The sequence below is a fragment of the Microcaecilia unicolor genome, chromosome 6, assembly GCF_901765095.1.
Source record: "Microcaecilia unicolor chromosome 6, aMicUni1.1, whole genome shotgun sequence".
In the NCBI taxonomy this organism is placed as follows: Eukaryota; Metazoa; Chordata; class Amphibia; order Gymnophiona; family Siphonopidae; genus Microcaecilia; species Microcaecilia unicolor.
The window spans coordinates 332,396,281-332,420,192 of record NC_044036.1 but is presented as its reverse complement, the minus strand read 5'-3'; the positions used below and the strand labels follow the sequence as shown (position 1 = coordinate 332,420,192).

Here is a 23,912-nt window from a genome sequence, read left to right as displayed (position 1 = left end):
CCTCAGAACTTAACCGGTCAAGTCCGCTGGCCGTTCGCAGCTGGTTAACTCATATTGAGGGTGTCTTTTACTGAAGCTTAGCTCGAGTTATCTGCAGCAGGGCCCATAGGAATAAAATGAGCCCTGCTGCAGGTAACTCAAGCTATGCTTTAGTAAAAGACCCCCTGAATATAAAACACATGGTTATTTTGGGCTTCCACAGAAAACACGTCATTTTTGGCTAAATTTAAAACATGACTGAAAATTAAAAGACACAATAGCCACATAGATGGTGAGGGAATATGCCAACTCTATAATAGATATCAAAGCAAAATCAATTCCAGAAACCCACTATTTATTTTATTACATTTATACCCCATGCTTTCCCACTCATGGCAGGCTCAATGCGGCTTACATGGGGCAATGGAGGGTTAAGTGACTTGCCCAGAGTCACAAGGAGCTGCCTATGCCAAGAATTGAACTCAGTTCCTCAGGACCAAAGTCCACCACCCTAACCACTAGGCCACTCCTCCACTAATGAAAAGCAATAATGTATTGCTACATTAAGATGGAAAAATAAAGGAAGGAAAAAGCCTCAAAGAGCTTCAAGTCAAACAGAACCTTCGGAGCTGGAACTTTTCATCATAGGCATAAAAAACCTTCCTGATTAACCATCTCTATAATTTATTTATCGGTAAATTCAAAGTCCAATATAAAATAGTGCAAGTAATAGCTAACAAGCTGAACTCATGCACTTATCTTCCATTATTCAGGACAGGCTGTAATCCAGCACTGAGCCATCGTCATACTTCATGCTGTAGTAGAGAAGATCCCAAACTAATGGCCAACGATGGCCAGCGTTTCACTATGCTGCTTCAGGGTCCTACGATCAGGGATTGCTAATAAAGAAAACATTAGGCTCAGAATTCATGCGGAAATACAGACTTACAAACCAACTTGTTCTTACATACTTTCTAACAGCATACTTCTGCTGCTTTTTTGAGGCTCTCGCAGTCTCTCCAGAATGGCTCCCCTCCTTATTAAGTAACGTCAGGCGCCACTATCTCTTTCATCCAATCAGATGTTGGAATGACCAACTACATTGAAAGAAAAAAGTCACTTTAATAAAAATGGCACAACTCTATCCGTCCTCTTTTTGAACAAGACAAAGTAGAGTTATCAGATAGTAGTTCTTCGGGATCAGAACGTGCTTCTTTTTAAAGGTAGGTCAGGGGTGACGAGGGAGAGGCAGAGGCAACAGATCTCCGAGGAAACGAGGAGGAACTTATCAGGAGCGACAACAAGACCATCAAGTGTCACAGAAATGTTCAGACTGACCATATACTCAGTCACAGCAGTGAACCAGTCTGTTATCGTTAATCTGTCACGATATGCCCTGTCATCAGCGGAATGTCAACTTCTTGCAAGAGGACTTTCTTTTGTCCCTACTCAATTGTATAATCCTTTTCAAAACAGAATTGATTTTGAGACACTTTTGAGGATTCTTCAGATTAAAATATTCTTTGCTGTGAAAAATACTGAAAGAGGAGATTTATCTGTAGTCAAAAATAAGTCTCGTTGGTTGCTACCAGGACCAGCAGATCCAGTGCTCGCTACGTTTGAACACTTGTATTCCATGAATTTGAATGGGTGGAACAAAGAGCTCATAAAAGAATTATATATAAAATCTCTAAAAAAGAAAGAATTTAATATTAGATCTAAGAAATAACACTGAAATTGTTATACAGAGAGTGTATAAGAGGGGAGCTTTTGTTGTCCAAGACAGATCTAAGTATGGAGCTCAAAGCTGAAGTGTTAAAACAACTCTCCAACCAAAAGGATTATAAAGAACTTAACACTTACACTGGCATTTTGAAGCTTACTAGTGAAGGGTATGCATTAGGTTATTTTATACAAAAAGAGTTTTATTTTTTAAATATTTTATATCCTAAGATATCTGTTTTTTTACACCTTTCCAAAGATTCATAACATGTTGGTAGATCCCCTAGGAAGATCCATCGTCTCCAGTTGAGGGTCCCTGTTAGAGCCTCTTTCAGCTTTCATTGATTGTTTTTTACAACCTTTTGTCAGTGCATAAAAGTCATATTTGAAAAACTCCACTGATTTTATGAGTCTAAAAACTGGGGAGTGCAAATATGTGTATATGGCCAGTAAATACAAAAATATTATATTTTGGGTTAGGTTCATTGATGATATTTTTCTTCTTTGTGATGGAGAGGTTCAAGGTCTATGTAGGTTTGTCCAATTTTTGAACAAATGTTATGAAAGACTTAAGTTTACTTTGCAGTTTGACTCTACCACTTTATCTTTCTTAGATGTGTGTGTCAAGAAAGAAGAAACAGGGTTTTCCACTACTGTACACCATAAGAGTACAAACAGAAATACTTTTCTAGATTATGAGAGCACTTAAAGACAGTCTCCCATTCTCACAATGTATTAGGTATCATCATATATATTCTGAAGACAGGGAGTTTGCGATGCCGAAGAGGAGAGGCCGCCCTGCCTCCGCTGCCCTTCAGCGGCAAATCTCTTCCTCAGAACCCGGTCCTATGCAGGCATATCTACGATGAGCAGGTGTACCGGCATCATCGGGTAGCAGCCCACTGGTCCACTCAGAGGTGGATGGAGACCACAGAGCGTTCCTTGGGCTAGAGCTGCAGCTCAGCCCCGACATGAGAGCTCCTCCCCCACAGCCAGGTGATGGTAGCTCTCCGTTGCTAGCGTCCTCAAACCCAGTTCCAGAAGGTGGTGTGGGAGAGGAGAGATGGAAGGTATTTCAATCATCAGAAGGAATTTGTAGCAACAGAGACGTCAATGGAGGGAGCGACATCAATTACAGCTGGTGTAGCAGGGGAGTTTAAAGCTGTAGGTTTGGATCAGACTATCTCCGCTGACAAGTCCGAGGCAATAATTACTAAATTTCCTATATCAATAACTAAACCTGAAGAAGTAACCCTGGATAGCTTGTGGACTTTAATAATGGATCTAGGCAAAGCACTCGTTCCACAAACACAAAAACTGTCACAAGAACTATCTGTTTTAGAAAAGAAAGCCAAAGAAATTGATTTGAAGGTGGAGACTTTAACTCAACAAAATAAAACATATGAAAGAGATATTCAACAGATAAAGTCTTGTTGAGATAATATTATAAAGGACTTTACATATTTAAGGAGGAAAACTGAATCCTTTGAGAACTTTTCAAGGAGTAATAATCTCCGAATTCTTAATTTCCCAAGCAATTCACAGTTTCCCCACGAGATATGTTAAGAAAATATATTCAAGAAACTTTAGGAGTGGTTGAAGAAAGTATTCCACCATTTTCACAAATCTACTATTTGCCTACTAAATTAACAACGAGCCAACAAGATCAAGGCAACCAGGAAATGGATGTTTCAGCATTGTTGGAGTCCTCAGATACTGATTTGGTGGTGGCATCAACTTTGATTGCCACAGTTGCTTTGGCTCCTGATAAGAACTGGCTAATGAAGTTATTCTTTAAAAAGAGAGATAAGATTTTTCTGGGTCTAAAGATCCATATTTTTCCTGACGTCTCAAAGGAAACCCAGAAGAGACGTCAACAATTTCTACTGATGAAGCCAAGTGCTCTTCAATTGGGGGCTACTTTCTTTTTAAGATATCCCTGTAAATGTGTAATTAAATACCAGTCAATTAAGTATGTGTTTTTTTTGATCCTCCCCAACTTACAGCTTTTTTAACAGCCAAAAAAGTATTGGGGAGTCTCAATATATAGCTCTTTTTATAAATAATTAATCGATACCTTTAGGTTTGTCAGTCGAAGCAAATTCCCGAAAAGTATCTTATAATTTCCATTGTTTAAGATCTTGGATCTAATTTTGTGGACTTGAGGAATGTCTGGCAAAAAATGATTTTTCTTTTTCTTTTTTCTTAACTTTTCTTCTTTGTAATGGTAATGTTGAGCTAGACTATACTTTTCTGTAGAAGTTTTATGCTTGATTGTATTTGAAAATTTGATTAATAAAATTAAAAAAAAAAATGTATTATCCTGTCATTGTATTCTTAATGTTTTATTATATCTTTTACAAATTATTTTATAGAACTATTTGATTGTGGACCGTCTTGAGCTTCTAGGTATTGATGGTATATATATATAAAAAAACTTGTATTAGTATTTGTATCCAAAAGCATGAAGGGAACTATTTACTGGAGTTTTGGGCAATGGTGCATCCCAAGTCAGAGGGGAAAAATATGTACTGTATATTATGTCTTAACAAACAGCCAGCTTGCTTTGGGCTGGAAGGCAAAATGTTGCTCTTTCATCTCATGCCAAATTTCTGTCTTCCTGAGATGGCATTTTACTCTTTCTGGACAGTTCAAAGCTATAGCTCTCAATTTTTCGACAACACGTAACTGTCTCTACTTTCGAAGCTGGTATAAAGTAAACGTAAGATGCTGAGATGAACAGGGGGTGGGGGAAAGGGGGGAACAGAACAAGGTAGAAATAACAAAACTGAAACTGGATCCAGAATCTCCTTGCCTCCTGTTGAGGAGCAGGAAGTGGGGAGGGGTTAAAGGTGGGAGCAGTTTGCTTTGATACCTTTTCGGCATGCAGCTTGGAACCCAGAGAGAGTCACCAAAGGCGTCCAGTGAAGCAAAAGCACCTGACAGTCCTACAAAATAAATAGTTAAAATACTCAACCGCTCAAGTATTTTATAACGTTTGATCGTTTTATTGCAGTATTTGTTTTTCTCGATGCTATATCACAGTGTTAAATGTTTGGCAGCCAAAGACAAGAAGAGACAAATATACTCTCCAGGCGGCTCTTCCAAGGGAAGGGTTTCTATAAGCACCAAAAACTCCTGTCTCTTGTTGCAGGTAATAGAGACTGGACTCAGGACACAGGACATGATTCTTGCTGTTATTAATTCCTTGTTATTGTCTTCCCTGTTGCTATTGGCTGAAACAAGATTTTTAAACAATAATAAACTCTCTCTCTCTCTAATCTTTGGAACTGTGTTTAAGATAACTGGTCGGCAGTGATTTGATCCATTTGGAATAAAAAAATGTCGTCAAGATGTATGGGTGTCTAATCCCCCATTGTATGGGGATTGCTAAGAGATAGAATCCCTGTCGAGAGTAACTGAGGGGAGTGACAGGAAGGTCCCTGGGTGGGAGGAGGCCCAGCCCAGGGGGAAGAATTTGAATAAGATGCAGAGAGATAGTGCCAAGAGACTGAAGAGTGACAGGAGGGGAGGAAATTGGGAGGAGATAAAGTTAAGTTTTAGCCCATTAGGGGGGGGTTGTTTTTTTTGTTGCCTGTTGGTCCCCTGCCACTAACCTGGAGGAGGGGGGGGGGGACTACTAGTTAGGAAAACCATCCATTGGCTGTATCAGAGAGCTGTGGCTCGGGAAAAGAAACATAACAGTGGAGGAGGAGAGCTACGGGTGGGCAGTGAAGAGACCCAGCCTGGGAGCATGAGATCGGAACCAGGGAATGCCCATCCCTGTACCAGATGGATCCAATGCAAAAGTCACCTTGGAGGGAGGTCAGGACTTGGGGGTCTGGACCTATACCACTGGGCAGAATACAGTCGTTGGGGATACTGTTGACAGGCCTGGACAGGAACTGGGAATAGTGTATATAGATTGTGGCCGAGCATGTGGAAATATATGCAACAAAAGAGGGGACCTCAGAGTTCCCTCAAGGAGCAACTAAGGAGTTGAGGGGGTGAAGAACTTGCACTTCACATGTACATGTAATGAAGATAACATTTTGCTAAACAGTTGTGGTTAATTGCCATGTGAAAATGCTCCATGTGGACTCCATGTAGATGCACTACCTCCATCGCATGCAAATATCTCTCATACATATTCAGTGTGGATATCGTTAAAACATGACTCCTCCAGGAGAGGTTTGGAAACCACTGGTCTAGACAGGAAGCTGACTAACAACGTGGTCACACAGTGGGTACAATGTTATGGCGGTGAGCATCAAGAAAGAAGCACCAGCCCTCTTTGAACTCTGATGCACTCATTTCAAGACTTCCCCGTGTCTACCTACATAATGAGGGAGAAACACAGCCAAGAAGCACTGGTACAAAAAAAAATCCAATGGATGTGGGTATGGGTGGGGTGGGGTCAACAACAATGACATCATGAGCCAGCAACATCATGGACTCTGCTGCTCCCCAGTATCTCTCCACACTCGTCCTTCCCTACACCCCTTCCCGTGCACTCCGCTCCATGGATAAACCCTTCTTGTCTGTTCCCTTCTCCACTACTGCCAACTCCAGACTTCGCGTCTTCTGTCTCGCTGCACCCTACGCCTGGAATAAACTTCCTGAGCCCCTACGTCTTGCCCCATCCTTGGCCACCTTTAAATCTAGACTGAAAGCCCACCTCTTTAACATTGCTTTTGACTCGTAACCACTCGCCTCCACCTACCCTCCTCTCTTCCTTCCCGTTCACATTAATTGATTTGATTGCTTACTTTTTTTTTTGTCTATTAGATTGTAAGCTCTTTGAGCAGGGATTGTCTTTCTTCTATGTTTGTGCAGCGCTGCGTACGCCTTGTAGTGCTATAGAAGTGATAAATAGTAGGTTAGTAGTCTCTTGTAATCAGAGGTGATATTGTGATGTCATAATGCCTCAGGCCACCAATAAGAGCCAACCTCATCAGTGATGTCACAATGGCTTGATTGTCCTATACTTGGCTCACTTTTATTACATAGCTCTTTGAGCAGGGACTGTCTTTCTTCTATGTTTGTGCAGCGCTGCGTACGCCTTGTAGCGCTATAGAAATGCTAAATAGTAGTAGAGTAGTAGTAGGCTGCTTGCTTCTCCAACCCTTCCTCCCCTTGAGTTGCCCAACTGCCATAGCTCGATTGAGGGAGAGGACGAAGATAGGTCATTAGGAGCAGCAGCAACATAGCAGTAGCTTATGAAGGCTCAACCAGTGGGACCTCAGGGTCCTCAGCCCTGTCTTAGGCCACCTCCAGTCTGGTGGTCAATCAGGTGCCTGCTTTTTAGACACCGGTTACTGCAGAGCAGCAGCAGCACAGGTATCACTTTGGGCTGTCCACCACAGTAGTGAATGTGCAGGAATTGCACAAAACATGCCAACCCCTCACTTGGATGCCACCAGCACTAGTTCTCGGCTCCAGATCCACATCACCCATTGCCCAGAGGTGTAGCCAGAGCTGACATTTTAGGTGGGCCCAGAGTAAACATGAATAAGCACTAGGCAATCAGGTGTGAGTAGTGCTTGGTTATGCTTGTACGAAATGCCTTAGAGAGCACTGGATGATGGATTTCGACGTAAACAGTCTTCCCAAAGAGCATCAACATAAACCACATACGTAGGGAAACTTTGGAATACTGGATATTTTTTAACATATTTGCATTATTCCGTAACTTAAGCTTTGCCGTTATAGTAGACTTGTGTCTGGTCAACATCTCAACACGCACCACAATATCCTGCAATACAGTTACTGCAATGGCACATCTACTTCAACTTTGCTTGATATTTATTTATTTGTAGCATTTGTATCCCACATTTTCCCACCAATTTGCAGGCTCAATGTGGCTTACATTTGCCGTAATGGCGGTTGCCATTTCCGGGTAACAGAATTACAAATGATATTGTGTTAAGGTGCATTCATGCCTGGTAGCAAACATGGAACAGAACATGAATGGAACAGAACATGGTATGTATAGAACAGAACATGATATGCATATACACGATGTGCATACATACATGGTGAAGAAGAATAAATTAGGTAGTGTATGAAGGTTCCTGAGTAATAAATTGGATAATAACACACATTAGGTCATCAACTATAGGAAGACCTTATTAAGCTGTATTAATAACACAGCTAAATACCTTTGAAGTCTTTTCCCTTCCTCTGGCTCTACTCCTTTCTCTCTCTTCCGATGCTGACAAAATAAAATTACCACAATTTGGCACATAACCTTCAACTTTGCTTCACAACAAATATAAGTATCTTATTAAGCTGTATTAATCCAACGGGTAAATATTTTTCAAGTCTTCTGTTCCCTTCCTCCGGCTCTAGTCTATTCTCTCTCTTCTGAGGCTGATATTAACCAGTTCAAGTCCTTGAAGTTCCTGACAGTGTTCCTTCCGCCTCGTTCTCTTTACAAAAGAGCAAAGGATTGTTGGAAATAGTCCGACCTCTCAGCACCTAGCATAGCGCATCCCTAGCAGTGTGGACAACGGTGCTGAGCAGATTGGATGACAATATGGTTTTTTTTTCCTGCTGTAATTTACTGTTTTTCCCTGGTAGGTCAGTGGTACCTCACCCTTCAGCTGAACCTCCAGATACAGGGGGCTGTCAGGGCTTGGCTGTACACCCCAGGTGGGGAATAGGGAGGGGTCTGAGGCAGGGTAAATGGAAGAGCATAGACAGAGGTCCAAAGCAAGCACAGGGGAAGAAGCTGGCCATGATCCAGACTGGAGATCAAGAATCCGGGAAAAGTGCTGTCCTAGATACGGTCAAATCTGGAAGACAGCCATACTCTGTTGCAAGCAGCTGAGGTCTTTCTTTATTGTCTCTCAATTCGAAAAGTAACCCGGTTCACAATCTACTTTAAAGTGGTAACTTTTCTGTAATAACTTTAATGGCATCACCTACTACTCACTAACAACAAATAATTCTGTTTTATTTATTACAAATGTGAAAAACTCTGAAAACTCTCGAAGAACCATCATATATAACTATACTTTTTCTCTTCCTGGTACTTGCAAAATCTCTATTCACCTAAACATAGAATTGATTGTCGCAAATTGTCGTTGTTGTCCAGACAAACAAGTATCAAGCAAATGAGCTGATGAGTTCCTGGTTTCGACATTTTTCTCTATTTGCATAAGGTAATGTCACCTTTTTAAATCCTTGTATCAGTTACCGGTTCTCACTTTTCCAACTGTGCAGCAACTTCACTCCAAACCACACATTCCTTAGCCACATGTGCTGAACAATTCCATGTTATAAGCCACCTCGCACAGATTTCACCAAACTGTTGTCTGCTTTTCACAACCTGACTGAAATCAGGGCTCTAACGGTACCATGTTTCGCCAATAAGGCGTCATCAGGAGCCGAGACTACAACAAAAATGTGTAACGATCGCTCAAACGAAATACTAATCCATTATGATATATGCATCCAACAGTAACTGAGAGCCCCTCTTACTAAATCCAGAACTACCACTGGGCTATTGAAGGAGTCAGGCGGTAGTTCCCACCCCCAGTGCGTGCTATTTCCGGCGCTACAAAAATATTTTCTATTTTTGCACTGTCGGTGCTTACCCGGCAGTAATTGGGTAGTCAAAACAAACAGTGGATCCAATAAAAGTCCTCTCACAATGAGTGTCTTCCTGAACAAGGTCTTTATTGAAATCTACATGGTTGACCTTGTTCAGGAAGACACTCATTGTGAGAGGACTTTTATTGGATCCACTGTTTGTTTTGCCTGTCTTTGGTTCCCCTGTGGAGAGATCACCTTCTATGGGTGTTTGCAGTAATTGGGTAGTGCCATGCGCTGCCAGTTACCATCACCCCGAAATGGCCGCGGTAAAAGGGGGCCTCAGCGCATGTCAAGAACACGCGATGATGCTAGCGCAGGCTCCCTTTTACTGCAGTTTAGTAAAAGGACCCCCGGATTTCTTACCTTATGTACATTATGAAAACACTCGGACCACCTCAGAATGGAGTAAATCCAGCGGCATACCAAGGGCAGGGCGGTGGGGGCGGTCCGCCCCGGGTGCACGCCACAGGAGGAGTGCAGAGAGCAGCCACGCGCCTGTTGGCTCCGCTGGTTCCCTGCTCCCTCTGCCCCGGAACAGGTTACTTCCCGGGGCAGAGGGAGCAGGGAGCCAGCGGAGCCGAGAACCGCCTGGCTGCTCCCGGCAGCTAAGAATGCACCCGGGGGGGGGGGGGTTGATGCGCCGGGGGGTGTCATTGCGCCGGGGGGGGGGGAGGTGTCGTGCTGCACCCAGGGGGGGAGGGGTGCACATCAGCAATCCGCCCCGGGTGGCAGCTGACCTAGGATCGTCACTGAATAAATCAACAGGTTGTTCCAGGTGCTACTCATTTAATCTCTGTGCCGCTACTTACAGAAGTAACATGATTGTTCAACACATGCGGATAAGAATTTTACATTTACCAGGAAGAGAAAAAGTATAGTTATATATAAAGATTCTACAAGATTTTTCAAAGTCTTTAATATTTGTAATGAATAAAGCTGTATTATTTGTTGTTAATGGGTAGTAGGCTGGTTCATTAAAGTTTTTAGAATCTCTCAGGGTCATGTCTTCGGATCAGTTAACTTTCCACACACAAGACAGAAATGACCCTCATCTCTATGTTAAGGTATGTTTCAGATGATATGCGACTCTCAGGTGTATAAAGACTGCTAGAAATCTAATATAAAAAAATACCGACCCCTGACCTTGCAAACTGGAACATCATGCTGTTAATTTAAACATATATTTTGCATCAACAGAAACCCCCCTTAGCCCCACCTCTAAGAGTGGATGCAAAGCAGAAAAAGGACATTTTCACAGGAACTCACTATACAAATAAAAAGTTCTGATTTTGGTGTAATCTCAGTCAAAACATAAACCCTTTCCAGTCCCAAGCATACTGTGAAGTACCTCAATTCAAAACCTGCAAAAATCACTCAGGACCTATTGAGCTAATAATCTACTTTACCATAACATAAATACAAGCTGATGCATGCCACTACCTTCTCTTACATGAGCACGCAATTTTGGAATGCATTACCTACAGACCTGAAAGCAATCAACGAAACAACTATCTTTCGAAAATCTCTGAAGACATTCTTCTTCAACAAGGCCTACAATGAGAACCCGTGGAGGGGCATAATCGAACGGAAATGCCTACCTCCATGGGCGTTTATCTCTGAGAACGGGTCCGTGAAGGGGCGGGTCGAACCGTATTTTCGAAAAAATGAACTTTTTTGAGCTGGGCGTTTGTTTGTTTTTTAGCGATAATGGAAACTAAAAACGCCCAGCTCAAAAACGTCCTAATCCGAGCCATTTGGTCGTGAGAGGGGCCATGATTCATAGTACACTCGCCCCCCTGATATGCCAGGACACCAACTGGGCACCCTAGGTCAATGCGGTGGACTTCAGAAAAAGCTCCCACATGCATAGCTCCCTTACCACGGGTGCTGAGCTCCCAACCCCCCTCACCCAAAACCAGCTACCCACAAATGTACAACACTACCATAGCTCTTAGGGGTGAAGGGGGCACTTACATGTGGGTACAGTGGGTTTTGGAGGCCTCCCATTTACCAGCACAAGTGTTACAGGTGGGGGGGATGGGCCTGGGGCCACCTGGCTGAAGTGCACTGCGGTACCCACTAAAAGTGCTCCAGGGACCTGCATACATGCAAGCCTCTAGGACTTGTTACTGCTGTATAACATTGGCACACCAGTTTACACCTGAAGACTAATCTCTCCGAAAACATCCTTTATTGGAATAAGCATGCTTACTCAGAGTTAACTGCAGATCAGAGGTTGTGCCCCACCACTGGCAACGAGTTTTCCTGGTAGTGAGATTAGCAGGTCAGAGCTGGCAGAATGTTGTACAATGCCCTCTTTCAGCCACATTCAAGGTAAGAACTAAGTTCTCTAACGTGGCAAACACATGGAAGGGATCTAAAACTGGCTTACAAAAATGGCCACTACCTCATGGACTACCGGAAACACAACAGGGCACACTCACAGCATACTTCTCGATACCCTGTCCTCACTTGGATTCCAGGGCTCTGTCCTTTCCTGGTTCTCTTCCTACCTCTCCCTCCGCACCTTTAGTGTTCACTCTGGTGGATCCTCTTCTACTTCTATCCCTCTGCCTGTCGGTGTACCTCAGGGTTCTGTTCTTGGTCCCCTCCTCTTTTCTATCTACACTTCTTCCCTTGGTTCATTAATCTCATCCCATGGCTTTTCCTACCACCTCTATGCTGATGACTCCCAAATCTACCTTTCTACCCCTGATATCTCACCTTGCATCCAAACCAAAGTTTCAGCGTGCTTGTCTGACATTGCTGCCTGGATGTCTCAACGCCACCTGAAATTAAATATGACCAAAACCGAGCTTCTCATTTTCCCCCCCAAACCCACCTCCCCGCTCCCCCCGTTTTCTATTTCTGTTGATGGCTCTCTCATTCTCCCTGTCTCCTCAGCTCGAAACCTTGGGGTCATCTTTGACTCTTCTCTCTCCTTCTCTGCTCATATCCAGCAGACCGCCAAGACCTGTCGTTTCTTTCTTTACAACATCCGTAAAATCCGCCCCTTTCTTTCCGAGCACTCTACCAAAACCCTCATCCACACCCTTGTCACCTCTCGTTTAGACTACTGCAATCTGCTTCTTGCTGGCCTCCCACTTAGTCACCTCTCCCCTCTCCAGTCGGTTCAAAACTCTGCTGCCCGTCTCATCTTCCGCCAGGGTCGCTTTACTCATACTACCCCTCTCCTCAAGACCCTTCACTGGCTCCCTATCCGTTTTCGCATCCTGTTCAAACTTCTTCTACTAACCTATAAATGTATTCACTCTGCTGCTCCCCAGTATCTCTCCACACTCGTCCTTCCCTACACCCCTTCCCGTGCACTCCGCTCCATGGATAAATCCTTCTTATCTGTTCCCTTCTCCACTACTGCCAACTCCAGACTTCGCGCCTTCTATCTCGCTGCACCCTACGCCTGGAATAAACTTCCTGAGCCCCTACGTCTTGCCCCATCCTTGGCCACCTTTAAATCTAGACTGAAAACCCACCTCTTTAACATTGCTTTTGACTCGTAACCACTTGTAACCACTCGCCTCCACCTACCCTCCTCTCTTCCTTCCCGTTCACATTAATTGATTTGATTTGCTTACTTTATTTATTTTTTGTCTATTAGATTGTAAGCTCTTTGAGCAGGGACTGTCTTTCTTCTATGTTTGTACAGCGCTGCGTATGCCTTGTAGCGCTATAGAAATGCTAAATAGTAGTAGTAGTAGTAGTAGTAGCAGGGGGAAAAGCACCATGGGAGAAGAGCCTACCAACTACCAACATCGTGAGACTGTAACAGAAGTTAATGAAATCACAGAGCCCAATACCCTACACCTACCACAATGCAATGCTGATGTGACCCTGTAGTGCACCCGAGAGCCACATCTGACCCAGGGAAAGGCTGTGAGAGGATCAAACACATTCTGCTGTCATGGAGGTGGGTACGGCATTTGAGGCTGGCATAGAGGCTGGAAAAAAAGTTTTTAAAGTGGGGTTTTTTTTGGTGGGAGGGGGTTAGTGACCACTGGGGGAGTCCTGGGAGGTCATCCTCGATTCCCTCCAGTGGTCATCTGGGCAGTTGGGGCACTTTTTTGGGACTTGTTCATGAAAAAAAAAGGGTCCAAAAAAAGTGACCCAAAATCGCGGTGAAAACGCCTTTTTTTTTAATTATCAGCTAAAGACGCCCATCTCTCCTCGGCTGATAACCACGCCCCAGTCCCGCCTCCACCACGCCTCTGACACGCTCCATCAACTTTATTCGTTTCCGCGACGGAGTGCAGTTGGAAACGCCCAAAATCGGCTTTCGATTATACCGATTTGGGCGCCTTTGCGAGAAAAACGCCCATCTCCCGATTTGGGTCGAAATATAGGCGTTTTTCTCTTTCGATTATAAGCTGGATAGTCTCAATAAGTCACCTCACCAATCCACTCAATTATGAACGCCCACCTTCTACAACTACCCTAATCACTCCCTTCCTTCTTCTTCCTTCCCTTCCTAATCGCTATACGTTACTAACTGTATCTGATATCCTGAAATGACAATGTTAACAAATCTATGGAAGCCACATTGAGCCTGCAAATAGGTGGGGGAATGTGGGATACAAATGCAATAAATAAAATAAGCTGAATTATTACAGACACTAACATAGAAACTCCATGCAAAGAGAATTCCTGGTCTCAGTCACAAATACTGAATGCAAATAGACCTTTGCCAAGTACAGAATAAGTACATAAGTACATAAGTAGTGCCATACTGGGAAAGACCAAAGGTCCATCTAGCCCAGCATCCTGTCACCGACAGTGGCCAATCCAGGTCAAGGGCACCTGGCACGCTCCCCAAACGTAAAAACATTCCAGACAAGTTATACCTAAAAATGCGGAATTTTTCCAAGTCCATTTAATAGCGGTCTATGGACTTGTCCTTTAGGAATCTATCTAACACCTTTTTAAACTCCGTCAAGCTAACCGCCCGTACCACGTTCTCCGGCAACAAATTCCAGAGTCTAATTACATGTTGGGTGAAGAAAAATTTTCTCCGATTCGTTTTAAATTTACCACACTGTAGCTTCAACTCATGCCCTCTAGTCCTAGTATTTTTGGATAGCGTGAACAGTCGCTTCACATCCACCCGATCCATTCCACTCATTATTTTATACACTTCTATCATATCTCCCCTCAGCCGTCTCTTCTCCAAGCTGAAAAGCCCTAGCCTTCTCAGCCTCTCTTCATAGGAAAGTCGTCCCATCCCCACTATCATTTTCGTCGCCCTTCGCTGTACCTTTTCCAATTCTACTATATCTTTTTTGAGATACGGAGACCAGTACTGAACACAATACTCCAGGTGCGGTCGCACCATGGAGCGATACAACGGCATTATAACATCCGCACACCTGGACTCCATACCCTTCCTAATAACACCCAACATTCTATTCGCTTTCCTAGCCGCAGCAGCACACTGAGCAGAAGGTTTCAGCGTATCATCGACGACGACACCCAGATCCCTTTCTTGATCCGTAACTCCTAACGCGGAACCTTGCAAGACGTAGCTATAATTCGGGTTCCTCTTACCCACATGCATCACTTTGCACTTGTCAACATTGAACTTCATCTGCCACTTGCACGCCCATTCTCCCAGTCTCGCAAGGTCCTCCTGTAATCGTTCACATTCCTCCTGCGACTTGACGACCCTGAATAATTTTGTGTCATCGGCGAATTTAATTACCTCACTAGTTATTCCCATCTCTAGGTCATTTATAAATACATTAAAAAGCAACGGACCCAGCACAGACCCCTGCGGGACCCCACTAACTACCCTCCTCCACTGAGAATACTGGCCACGCAATCCTACTCTCTGCTTCCTATCTTTCAACCAGTTCTTAATCCATAATAATACCCTACCTCCGATTCCATGACTCTGCAATTTCTTCAGGAGTCTTTCGTGCGGCACTTTGTCAAACGCCTTCTGAAAATCCAGATATACAATATCAACCGGCTCCCCATTGTCCACATGTTTGCTTACCCCCTCAAAAAAATGCATTAGATTGGTGAGGCAAGACTTCCCTTCACAAGCTTAAAATATGAATATGCAGACAAAAATTATACTTAAACCTCAAGAAGCCACACCATAAGTGCTGTACAACACTAGAGAAATAGAAACAGCACCCTGCATTCTGCAAATTATAAAGAAAACAGTGATCAGTTTGTTTTTTCTGACCATGTTCATCCCAGTCTCCGGTTTCTGCTTTCCTCTATCTTTCTTTTTTTCTTCAAACATTCTTTCCAAGGTCTCCAGTCCATCTGCCATGTCTTCTCTCCCTTCCTGTCTTACATCCATCTCTGACGTTGATCTTTTTCTTTTCTTTTAGCTTTCCTCCGTTCATTTTTCTGCCTTTCTATCTGCTCAGACTTTATTCATTCTTAATATTCAGTCTTCAATCTTTATTATTTTTACCAGGGGCGTAGCCAGACACCCAATTTTGGGTGGGCCTGGGCCCAAGATGGGCGGGCAGAAGAACCTCGCCCCGTCCCAAAGGTGATTTGGTCTCTCCTCTTGCCTGCATGCCATATGGAGGGGCATAATTGAACGAAAACGTCTATCTCCATGGGCGTTTATCTCCGAGAACGGGTCCGTGAAGGGGCGGACCGAACCGTATTTTCGAAAAAAATAGACGTCCATGTTTTATTCGACAATTTGTGAGCTGGGCGTTTTTGTTTTTCAGTGATAATGGAAAATGAAAGCGCCCAGCTCAAAAACGAATAAATCCAAGGCATTTGTTCGTGGGAGGGGCCAGGATTGGTAGTGCACTGGACCCCCTCACATGCCAGGACACCAACCGGGCACACTAGGGGGCACTTTTACAAAAACAAAAAAAAAGGTAAAAGAGCTCCCAGGTGCATAGCACCCTTCCCTTGTGTGTTGAGCCCCCCAAATCCCCCTCAAAACCCACTGCCCACAAGTCTACACCATTACTATAGCCCTAAGGGGTGAAGGGGGGCACCTACATGTGGGTACAGTGGGTTTGGGGGGGTTGGACGACTAATAAGCATTAAGCAGCACAATTGTAACAGGTAGGGGGGGATGGGCCTGGGTCCACCTGCCTGAAGTCCACTGCACCCCCTAACAACTCCTCCAGTGACCTGCATACTGCTGCCAGGGAGCTGGGTATGACATTTGAGGGTGAAAATAAAAAGTTGTGAAACATCATTTTTTGTGGTGGGAGGGGGTTAGTGACCACTGGGGGAGTCAGGGGAGGTCATCCCCGATTCCCTCCAGTGGTCATCTGGTCATTTAGGGCACTTTTTGGGGCCTTATTCGTGAAAAAACAGGGTCCAGGAAAAGTGTCCTAAATTCTAGCTAAAAACGCATACTTTTTTCCCATTATCGGTGAAATGCGCTCATCTTTGTTCGGCAGATAACCACGCCCCAGTTCCGCCTTCGCCACACCTCTGACACACCTCCATCAACTTTGTCCGCATCCGCGACGGAGTGCAGTTGAAAACGTCCAAAAATCGGCTTTCGATTATACCGCTTTATTCGTTTTTGTGAGATAAACGTCCATCTCCCGATTTAGGTCGGAACTTGGGCGTTTTTCTCATTCGATTATAAGCAGGATGGTCTCTCAAACATCCCCCCCCCTCCCATATACCTTTTAAATAGCATATTTTCACCAGCAGTGAGCAGCAACTAATACACACTGCTCATGTTGGCCACACACCCTTCCCTCTGATGCAACTTCCTGTTTCCACCTAGGCAGAAATACATCAGAGGGAAGGCTGTGGGGCCGGTGCGAGCAGTATGTATGTCACTGCTCACTGCAGGCGAAGATCTGCAACTTACAAGGTATGCAGGAGGGAAAGTTGTTGGGAGTTTTCGGCTGGTGGGGCTTGGGGATCCCTGCCAGCCACATCATAGGTATGCTGCTACTGGGTGGGCCTGGGCCCACCCAGGCCCACCCGTAGCTACGCCCCTGATTTTTACTACCTTTCTGACCTCATTTGCAACTGTCTTTAACTAGTTCCTTATTTTCTTACTCCTGTTACTCTATCTTATCTATCTATGTTCCAATTTTGCTTACACCCTATGCTGTCTATTAAAATATTTATTGTGTATTGTGTTGGCATTGTAATGTAGCATACTGTCAGGTTTATTTTCGAGAGAGAAGGGCGTCCATCTTTCGACACAAATTGGGAGATGGGGGTCCTTCTCCCAGGGTCGCCCAAATCTGCATAATCGAAAGCCGATTTTGGGCGTCCTCAACTGCTTCCGTCGCTGGGACGACAAAAGTTCATTGGGGCGTGTCAGAAGCATAGCGAAGGCGGGACTGGGGTGTGCTTAACACATGGGCGTCCTTGGCCGATAATGGGGGCGACCCTGACGAACACTTGGCCGACTTTACTTGGTCCTTTTTTTTTACGGCCAAGCCACAAAAATGTGCCCTAAATGACCAGATGACCACTGGCGGGAATCGGGGATGACTTCCCCTTACTCCCCCAGTGGTCACTAACCCCCTCCCACCCTAAAAATAATTTTTTTAAATATTTTTTCCAGCCTCTATGCCTGCCTCAAATATTATACCCAGCTCCATGACAGCAGTATGCAGGTCCCTGGAGCAGTTTTAGTGGGTACTGCAGTGCACTTCAGGCAGGCGGACCCAGGCCCATCCCCCCCACCTGTTATGCTTGTGGTGGTAAATGTGAGCCCTCCAAAACCCACCACAAACCCACTGTACCCACATCTAGGTGCCCCCCCTTCATCCTTAAGGGCTATGGTAGTGGTGTACAGTTGTGGGGAGTGGGTTTTGGGGGCTCAGCACACAAGGTAAGGGAGCTATGTACCTGGGAGCAATTTATGAAGTCTACTGCAGTGCCCCCTAGGGTGCCCGGTTGGTGTCCTGGCATGTCAGGGGGACCCAGTGCACTATGAATGCTGGCTCCTCCCACGACCAAAAGGCTTGGATTTGGTCACTTCTGAGATGGGCGTCCTCGATTTCCATTATCGGCAAAAATCGGGGACAACCATCTCTAAGGATGACCATCTCTAAGGACGACCATCTCTAAGGTCGACCTAAATGTTGAGATTTGGGCGCCCCCGACCGTATTACCGAAACGAAAGATGGCCGCCCATCTTGTTTTGATAATACGGGTTTCCCCGCCCCTTCGCGGGGACGTCCTGCGAGGACATCCTCAGGAAATCTTGGGCGCCCCATTCGATTATGCCCCTCTATGCCATACTTTGTATTGTTGTTTGAATATTTTTACTATTGTAATTGTCTATTGCTTATGTTTGATCTATTCTTGCTGTACACCGCTTTGAGTGAATTCCTTCAAAAAGGTAGTAAATAAATCCTAATAAATAAATAAAATACTTCTACCTACAGCTTTCCATTTCTCTGATCCCAAGTCCCCCATTTCTCATCCTAATATTCCCTAATTTTTTTTTTTTTTTTTGCTAACTCTCACCTCTCTTCCAATACCTTCTCTTTTTTTTTTTTTTTCTTTCTCTTTCCTCCCTCATAAAACGTATTGAGCTTTTCTGGGATCTTGCCAGGTATTTGTGACCTGGAATGGCCACTGTTGGAAACAGGATACTGGCTTTGGTCTGTCCCAGTGTGACAATACTTATGCACTTATGTACTGTACAGAACCCTCTCTCTATCTTCACTCCTCTGACCAGTATCTTCTCTCTCTCTCTTCCTCTCACCTCCTCTGTCCAGCGTATGTTCTCTCGCCCAATTCCATCCAGCATCTCTCTCTGTCACCCTACTCCCCCTTTGTATCCAGCATCCCTCAGTGTCTTTTCCCCCTTCTATGCCAGCATCCTCTCTATCTCCCTATTACTCCCGTGTTGAGCACACACCCTCTGTCCCCATCCCCATCCAATGTCCAGCACCCTCTGTCTTGTAAGGCACTGCCTACCCAACAAAAGCAGTGTTAGAGTAGTAGACTAAAGATGGACCAATAAAGAACGACAATGTGGATGCAGGCAGCAGCAGCAGCAACGCACAGGTTTGCTTGCTGTGTTTTGAGTGAATGGCGACGGCTGCGCGGGGGAGTGGGGAAAAAAAAATGAGATTTTACCAAATGACGTCTTCTTCCTTCTGTGGACTCACTCCGGACTGATAGGCTCAGGCTCAGTCACTTCCACTAGTACGGACAAGGCTTGCAGGCTTGCAGCGGCGAACTAGCACCAGTAAAAGCACCAACAAACAGGCAGGCTCGACTCTGTCCTTCGCTTCCCTGCCCTCTTAGCGTCCCGCCCGAAAGGAAATGACATCAGAGGAAGGCGGGAGTCCGGGACGCAGAGAGGGCAGGGAAGCGAAGGACGGAGTCGAGCCTGCCTGTTTGTTGGTGCTTTTACTGCGACTTCGGGTGAAAGTTGTAAGTCGTTTCGTTTGGGGGGGCAATGCCCCCCCCCCCCCCCCCCAGTCCACGCCCATGCTTGCCCCCCCCCCCCCCACCATACAGCATCTCCCTTCTACCTTCTTACTTACCCCATGTCCAGTATTTTCTTTCATCCTACAACCCCCCCCCCCCCCCAATGTCCAGCATCCTCTGATATCCTTTTTTTCCTCCCTACCTGATCTAGCATCTCCTCTCTCATTCCCCCTCCTGGAAGCCAGTATCTTTCCCAATCCCATTCCAGTTCTTTCCCCATCCTGATCCAGCATCTCCCTTCCGTCACCTTACTCCCCTCATGTCTACAATCTCCTGTTCTCCATTACCCTCTCACCCCCGAACAAGCATATTCCTTTTCTTAACATCCTTCTCTGATTCACTGCCACTACTCTGTCTCTCCCCTCTCCATCCAGCATCTCTGTTTTGGTGTGTGAAAAATTAACCAATATTTATTTTATTTATTTAGTTGCATTTGTATCCCACATTTTCCCACCTATTTGCGGGCTCAGTGTGGCTTACAATACATTGTAAATAATGGAATTACAGTTTGTTACATTACGATTATGGTTACATTGTGAATAGTTAAGGAAGACAGAGTTGTATCGGTCACCTTTGGGGCGTAGAAACTATAGGATATGACGTTGGGGAATTACTACGGTGATCGAATAATAGCAAGAGAGTGATGGGTGGACAGTTTTTATCTGTGGGTAGATTGTTGAGTGGGAGAGAGTACGGGGAAGTGGAGTACGTGAGGTAATGTCTTGAGGCATTATTATGATGTATATGGGATTTATATGTTTTAATCCTTGCGGTATGTTTTTTCAAAGAGATAGGTCTTTAATCGTTTGCGGAAGTCTGTCAACTCATAGACCGCTCTCAGGCCGCGTGGCAGTGGAAACATGTCCCTAAGAGACAGTAAAGATTGCTTCTTGCAACAAACTATGGCCGTCTTCTAGATTTCTCCTTAACCTGGGAGGATGCTTTTCTTGAGTTCCTGAGCTTCAGTTTTGTTCGTGGCGAAATTCTTCCCCTGTTGGACCTTTGTCTACTGTTGCTCTTTGATCTACCCTGCCTCAGGCCCCCTCTCTATTCCCCACCCTGTGTGTACAGCCAAGCCCTGACTGCCCCCTGTATCTGGAGGTTCAGCTGAAGGGTGAGGTACCACTGACCTACCAGGAAAAACAGTAAATTACAGCAGAAAAAAAACCCATATTGTCATCCAATCTGCTCAGTACTGTTGTCCACACTCCTAGGGATGCGCTAAGCTAGGTGATGAGGGGTCAGACTATTTCCAACAATCCTTTGCTCTTGTGTAAAGAGAATGAGGTGGAAGGAACACTGTCAGGAACTCTATGGACTTGACCTGGTTAATATCTGCCTCAGAAGGGAGAGAAAGGAGTAGAGCCAGAGGAAGGGAAAAGAGGACTTCAAAGATATTTACCAGTTGGATTAATACAGCTTAATAACATATTTGTTGTGAAGCAAAGTTGAAGTATATGTGCCAAATTTTGGTAATTTTATTTTGTTAGCATCGGAAGAGCGAGAAAGGAGTAGAGCCAGAGGAAGGGAAAAGACTTCAAAGGTATTTAGCTGTGTTATTAATAAGGTCTTCCTATAGTTGATGACCTAATGTGTGTTATTATCCAATTTATTACTCAGGAACCTTCATACACTACCTAATTTATTCTTCTTCACCATGTATGTATGCACATCGTGTATATACATACCATGTTCTGTTCCATGTTTGCTACCAGGCATGAATGCACCTTAACACAATATCATTTGTAATTCTGTTACCCGGAAATGGCAACCGCCATTACGGCAAATGTAAGCCACATTGAGTCTGCAAATTGGTGGGAAAATGTGGGATACAAATGCTACAAATAAATAAATAAATAAATAAATAAATATCAAGCAAAGTTGAAGGAGATGTGCCATTGCAGTAACTGTATTGCAGGATATTGTGGTGCGTGTTGAGATGTTGACCAGACACAAGTCTACTATAACAGCAAAGTTTAAGTTACGGAATAATGCAAATATGTTTAAAAATATCCAGTATTCCAAAGTTTCCCTACGTATGTGGTTTATGTTGATGCTCTTTGGGAAGACTGTTTACGTCGAAATCTATCATCCAGTGCTCTCTAAGGCATTTTGTACAAGCATAACCAAGCACTACTCACACCTGATTGCCTAGTGCCTATTCATGTTTACTCTGGGCCCACCTAAAATGTCAGCTCTGGCTACACCTCTTGTATCACTCCATCTCCTTTTCCATTTTCTCCATCACCCAGGGCCGGCGTTAGAAATTTACCCCCAAATTATATATACAGTGAGCTTAGATTTATTTGCCGAAATCAGCATGACTTCTGTAAAACAGTGTGTAACGTAATTGGCTTAACATGCTAATGAGCGCTGATAACAGCACTTGACGAGCAACAATAAGCATTAATTGGCACCGATTAAAATTTAGGCGCTCACAACTCACTAAGTGCATTCTGTAACGATTTGCACCGAAATTCTAATTCGCGGAGGCAGAAACGGGCACGGCTATGGGCGGGGAAATGGGCGTTTTGTGGGCCTTCCAAAATTTAGGCGCCTAGTTATAGAATATGGCCCCAGGTTTTCATTGGCGTAAATGGATGCGTGCAGATATCGGCGCAGAAATATCAACTAAGCATAATCTAGGTGCCGATTATAGAATATGCTTAGTCAGCACTGATTTCAGCGCCAATTTGTTAGGCGCCATACATAGAAACTCCTCTATAGGGGCTCAGGGCAGAAACTAGGGAGGGAGCCTGAAAACGGGCCTCCAGCCTATGCCGATGGACACCAAACGAAGCAGATACGTATGTGGAAAACAACATTTAATTGATATGGATCAATAAAAAATTAACAAGCCTATGGTAAGGGGGCCCAGGGCAATTGCCCTGTTTGCCACCTCCTAACGCCGGCCCTGCCATCACCAGTGTATGGGTACCAGGTTACAAACGGCAGCTGCACAAGAGGTGTGGCATCAGGGGCGTAGCTAGGTGGGGGCATGGGCCCCCACAGATTTAGCCCTGGCCCCCTCTACTTTTGAACCCCCCCAGCGCCACTTTCGACCGCAGGGCATCAGGAGGCAGGACTCACAGAAACAGATCAGTGAACACACTGGAGACCGGAGCTGAAGAACACTTCGGCTGACGGGGTTTGGGGTCCCCCACCAGCAAAGATACCTGGCGGCGGCGGCGACAGAGGGGATCAGCGGCGGGAGGGAGGGTCGAAAATGGCGGTGGGGTTCGGCGGTGGGCTGAACTGTGCCCCCCAGCACCTCGGGCTCTGGACCCCCCCTCCTGCCAAGGTCGGGCTACACCCCTGTGTGGCATTATGGGATTTAGCACCCAATGTTGTACTACATAACTGCTTTTGAATATCACAATTTTCCTTTTTTTTTTTACGCTTATCTTTCTACACCCTTGTTCAAACAATACACTGAAAAGGTCTATTTTCACAATGTTCTCTTGCCAACTGCTGCATGGGAGATCTTTGAATGAGACAGCTGAAAACCGACAACACAGGTGCTTAGAGAATCTAAGAAATTTGCCTGAGGTTTGTACTGAAATTTTAGGCAGTCCTGGTAAGAAGAAATGGAATAAGTAATATGAATTTTCTTTGTGGGAGGCAGAGTGAGATTCCAGTGATAATGGTTATTGTATGCAAAAGTTCCTTTTTTTCTGGTTGTACATAATATCTGAATGAGAAGTTGGTTGTTTGCCTTCAGTAAAATGTTGGATTACCTACCAAAAATGGATCATCTCCATCTGTAGGCTATGAGCAATGTGCAAATTAGATAACTGGGTCATGTTTGAAATGTTAAAAGAGCTGGCTTTTAGGATATTCTAGATACCTTATTCATAAGATGCACTGCCTGAAAGGCTGCGCTTAACACAAGACTATCTGTACTTCAGGAAGCAGGTGAAAGCTTGACTCTTCAACCAAGCCTTCAATGGAAGAAGTAACTAACTTGTTAGTCTCACTCGCACACACAAGGAGTGACTTGGGCTGCACATACTGCAGCGGGACATGTCTATCCACTCCTCCGTGTGCAACTTTCTTCAAATCAGTCACCTTACTTTCTAATTCTTCATGCAAGGCGCAGTGCCCCGTAGGGTGCACGGAGCCAAAAATAACATGGCGCCGTGCCCCGACGGGCATGCCCACCAAGCCCCAGCGGGAGGCGAGGGAAG

At 44.7% G+C, this 23,912-nt stretch overlaps 1 long non-coding RNA gene across 1 annotated transcript; it reads right to left on the bottom strand.

Moving 5' to 3' along the window:
• Positions 1-1,431: 1,431 nt before the first annotated feature.
• Positions 1,432-22,445, bottom strand: LOC115473417. Its single transcript, XR_003942656.1, has 3 exons — positions 22,358-22,445; positions 15,449-15,454; positions 1,432-1,442 (listed from the first exon to the last, which is right to left on the bottom strand). It is a non-coding gene; the product is annotated as an uncharacterized LOC115473417 (long non-coding RNA).
• Between the last annotated feature and the right edge of the window lie 1,467 nt (positions 22,446-23,912).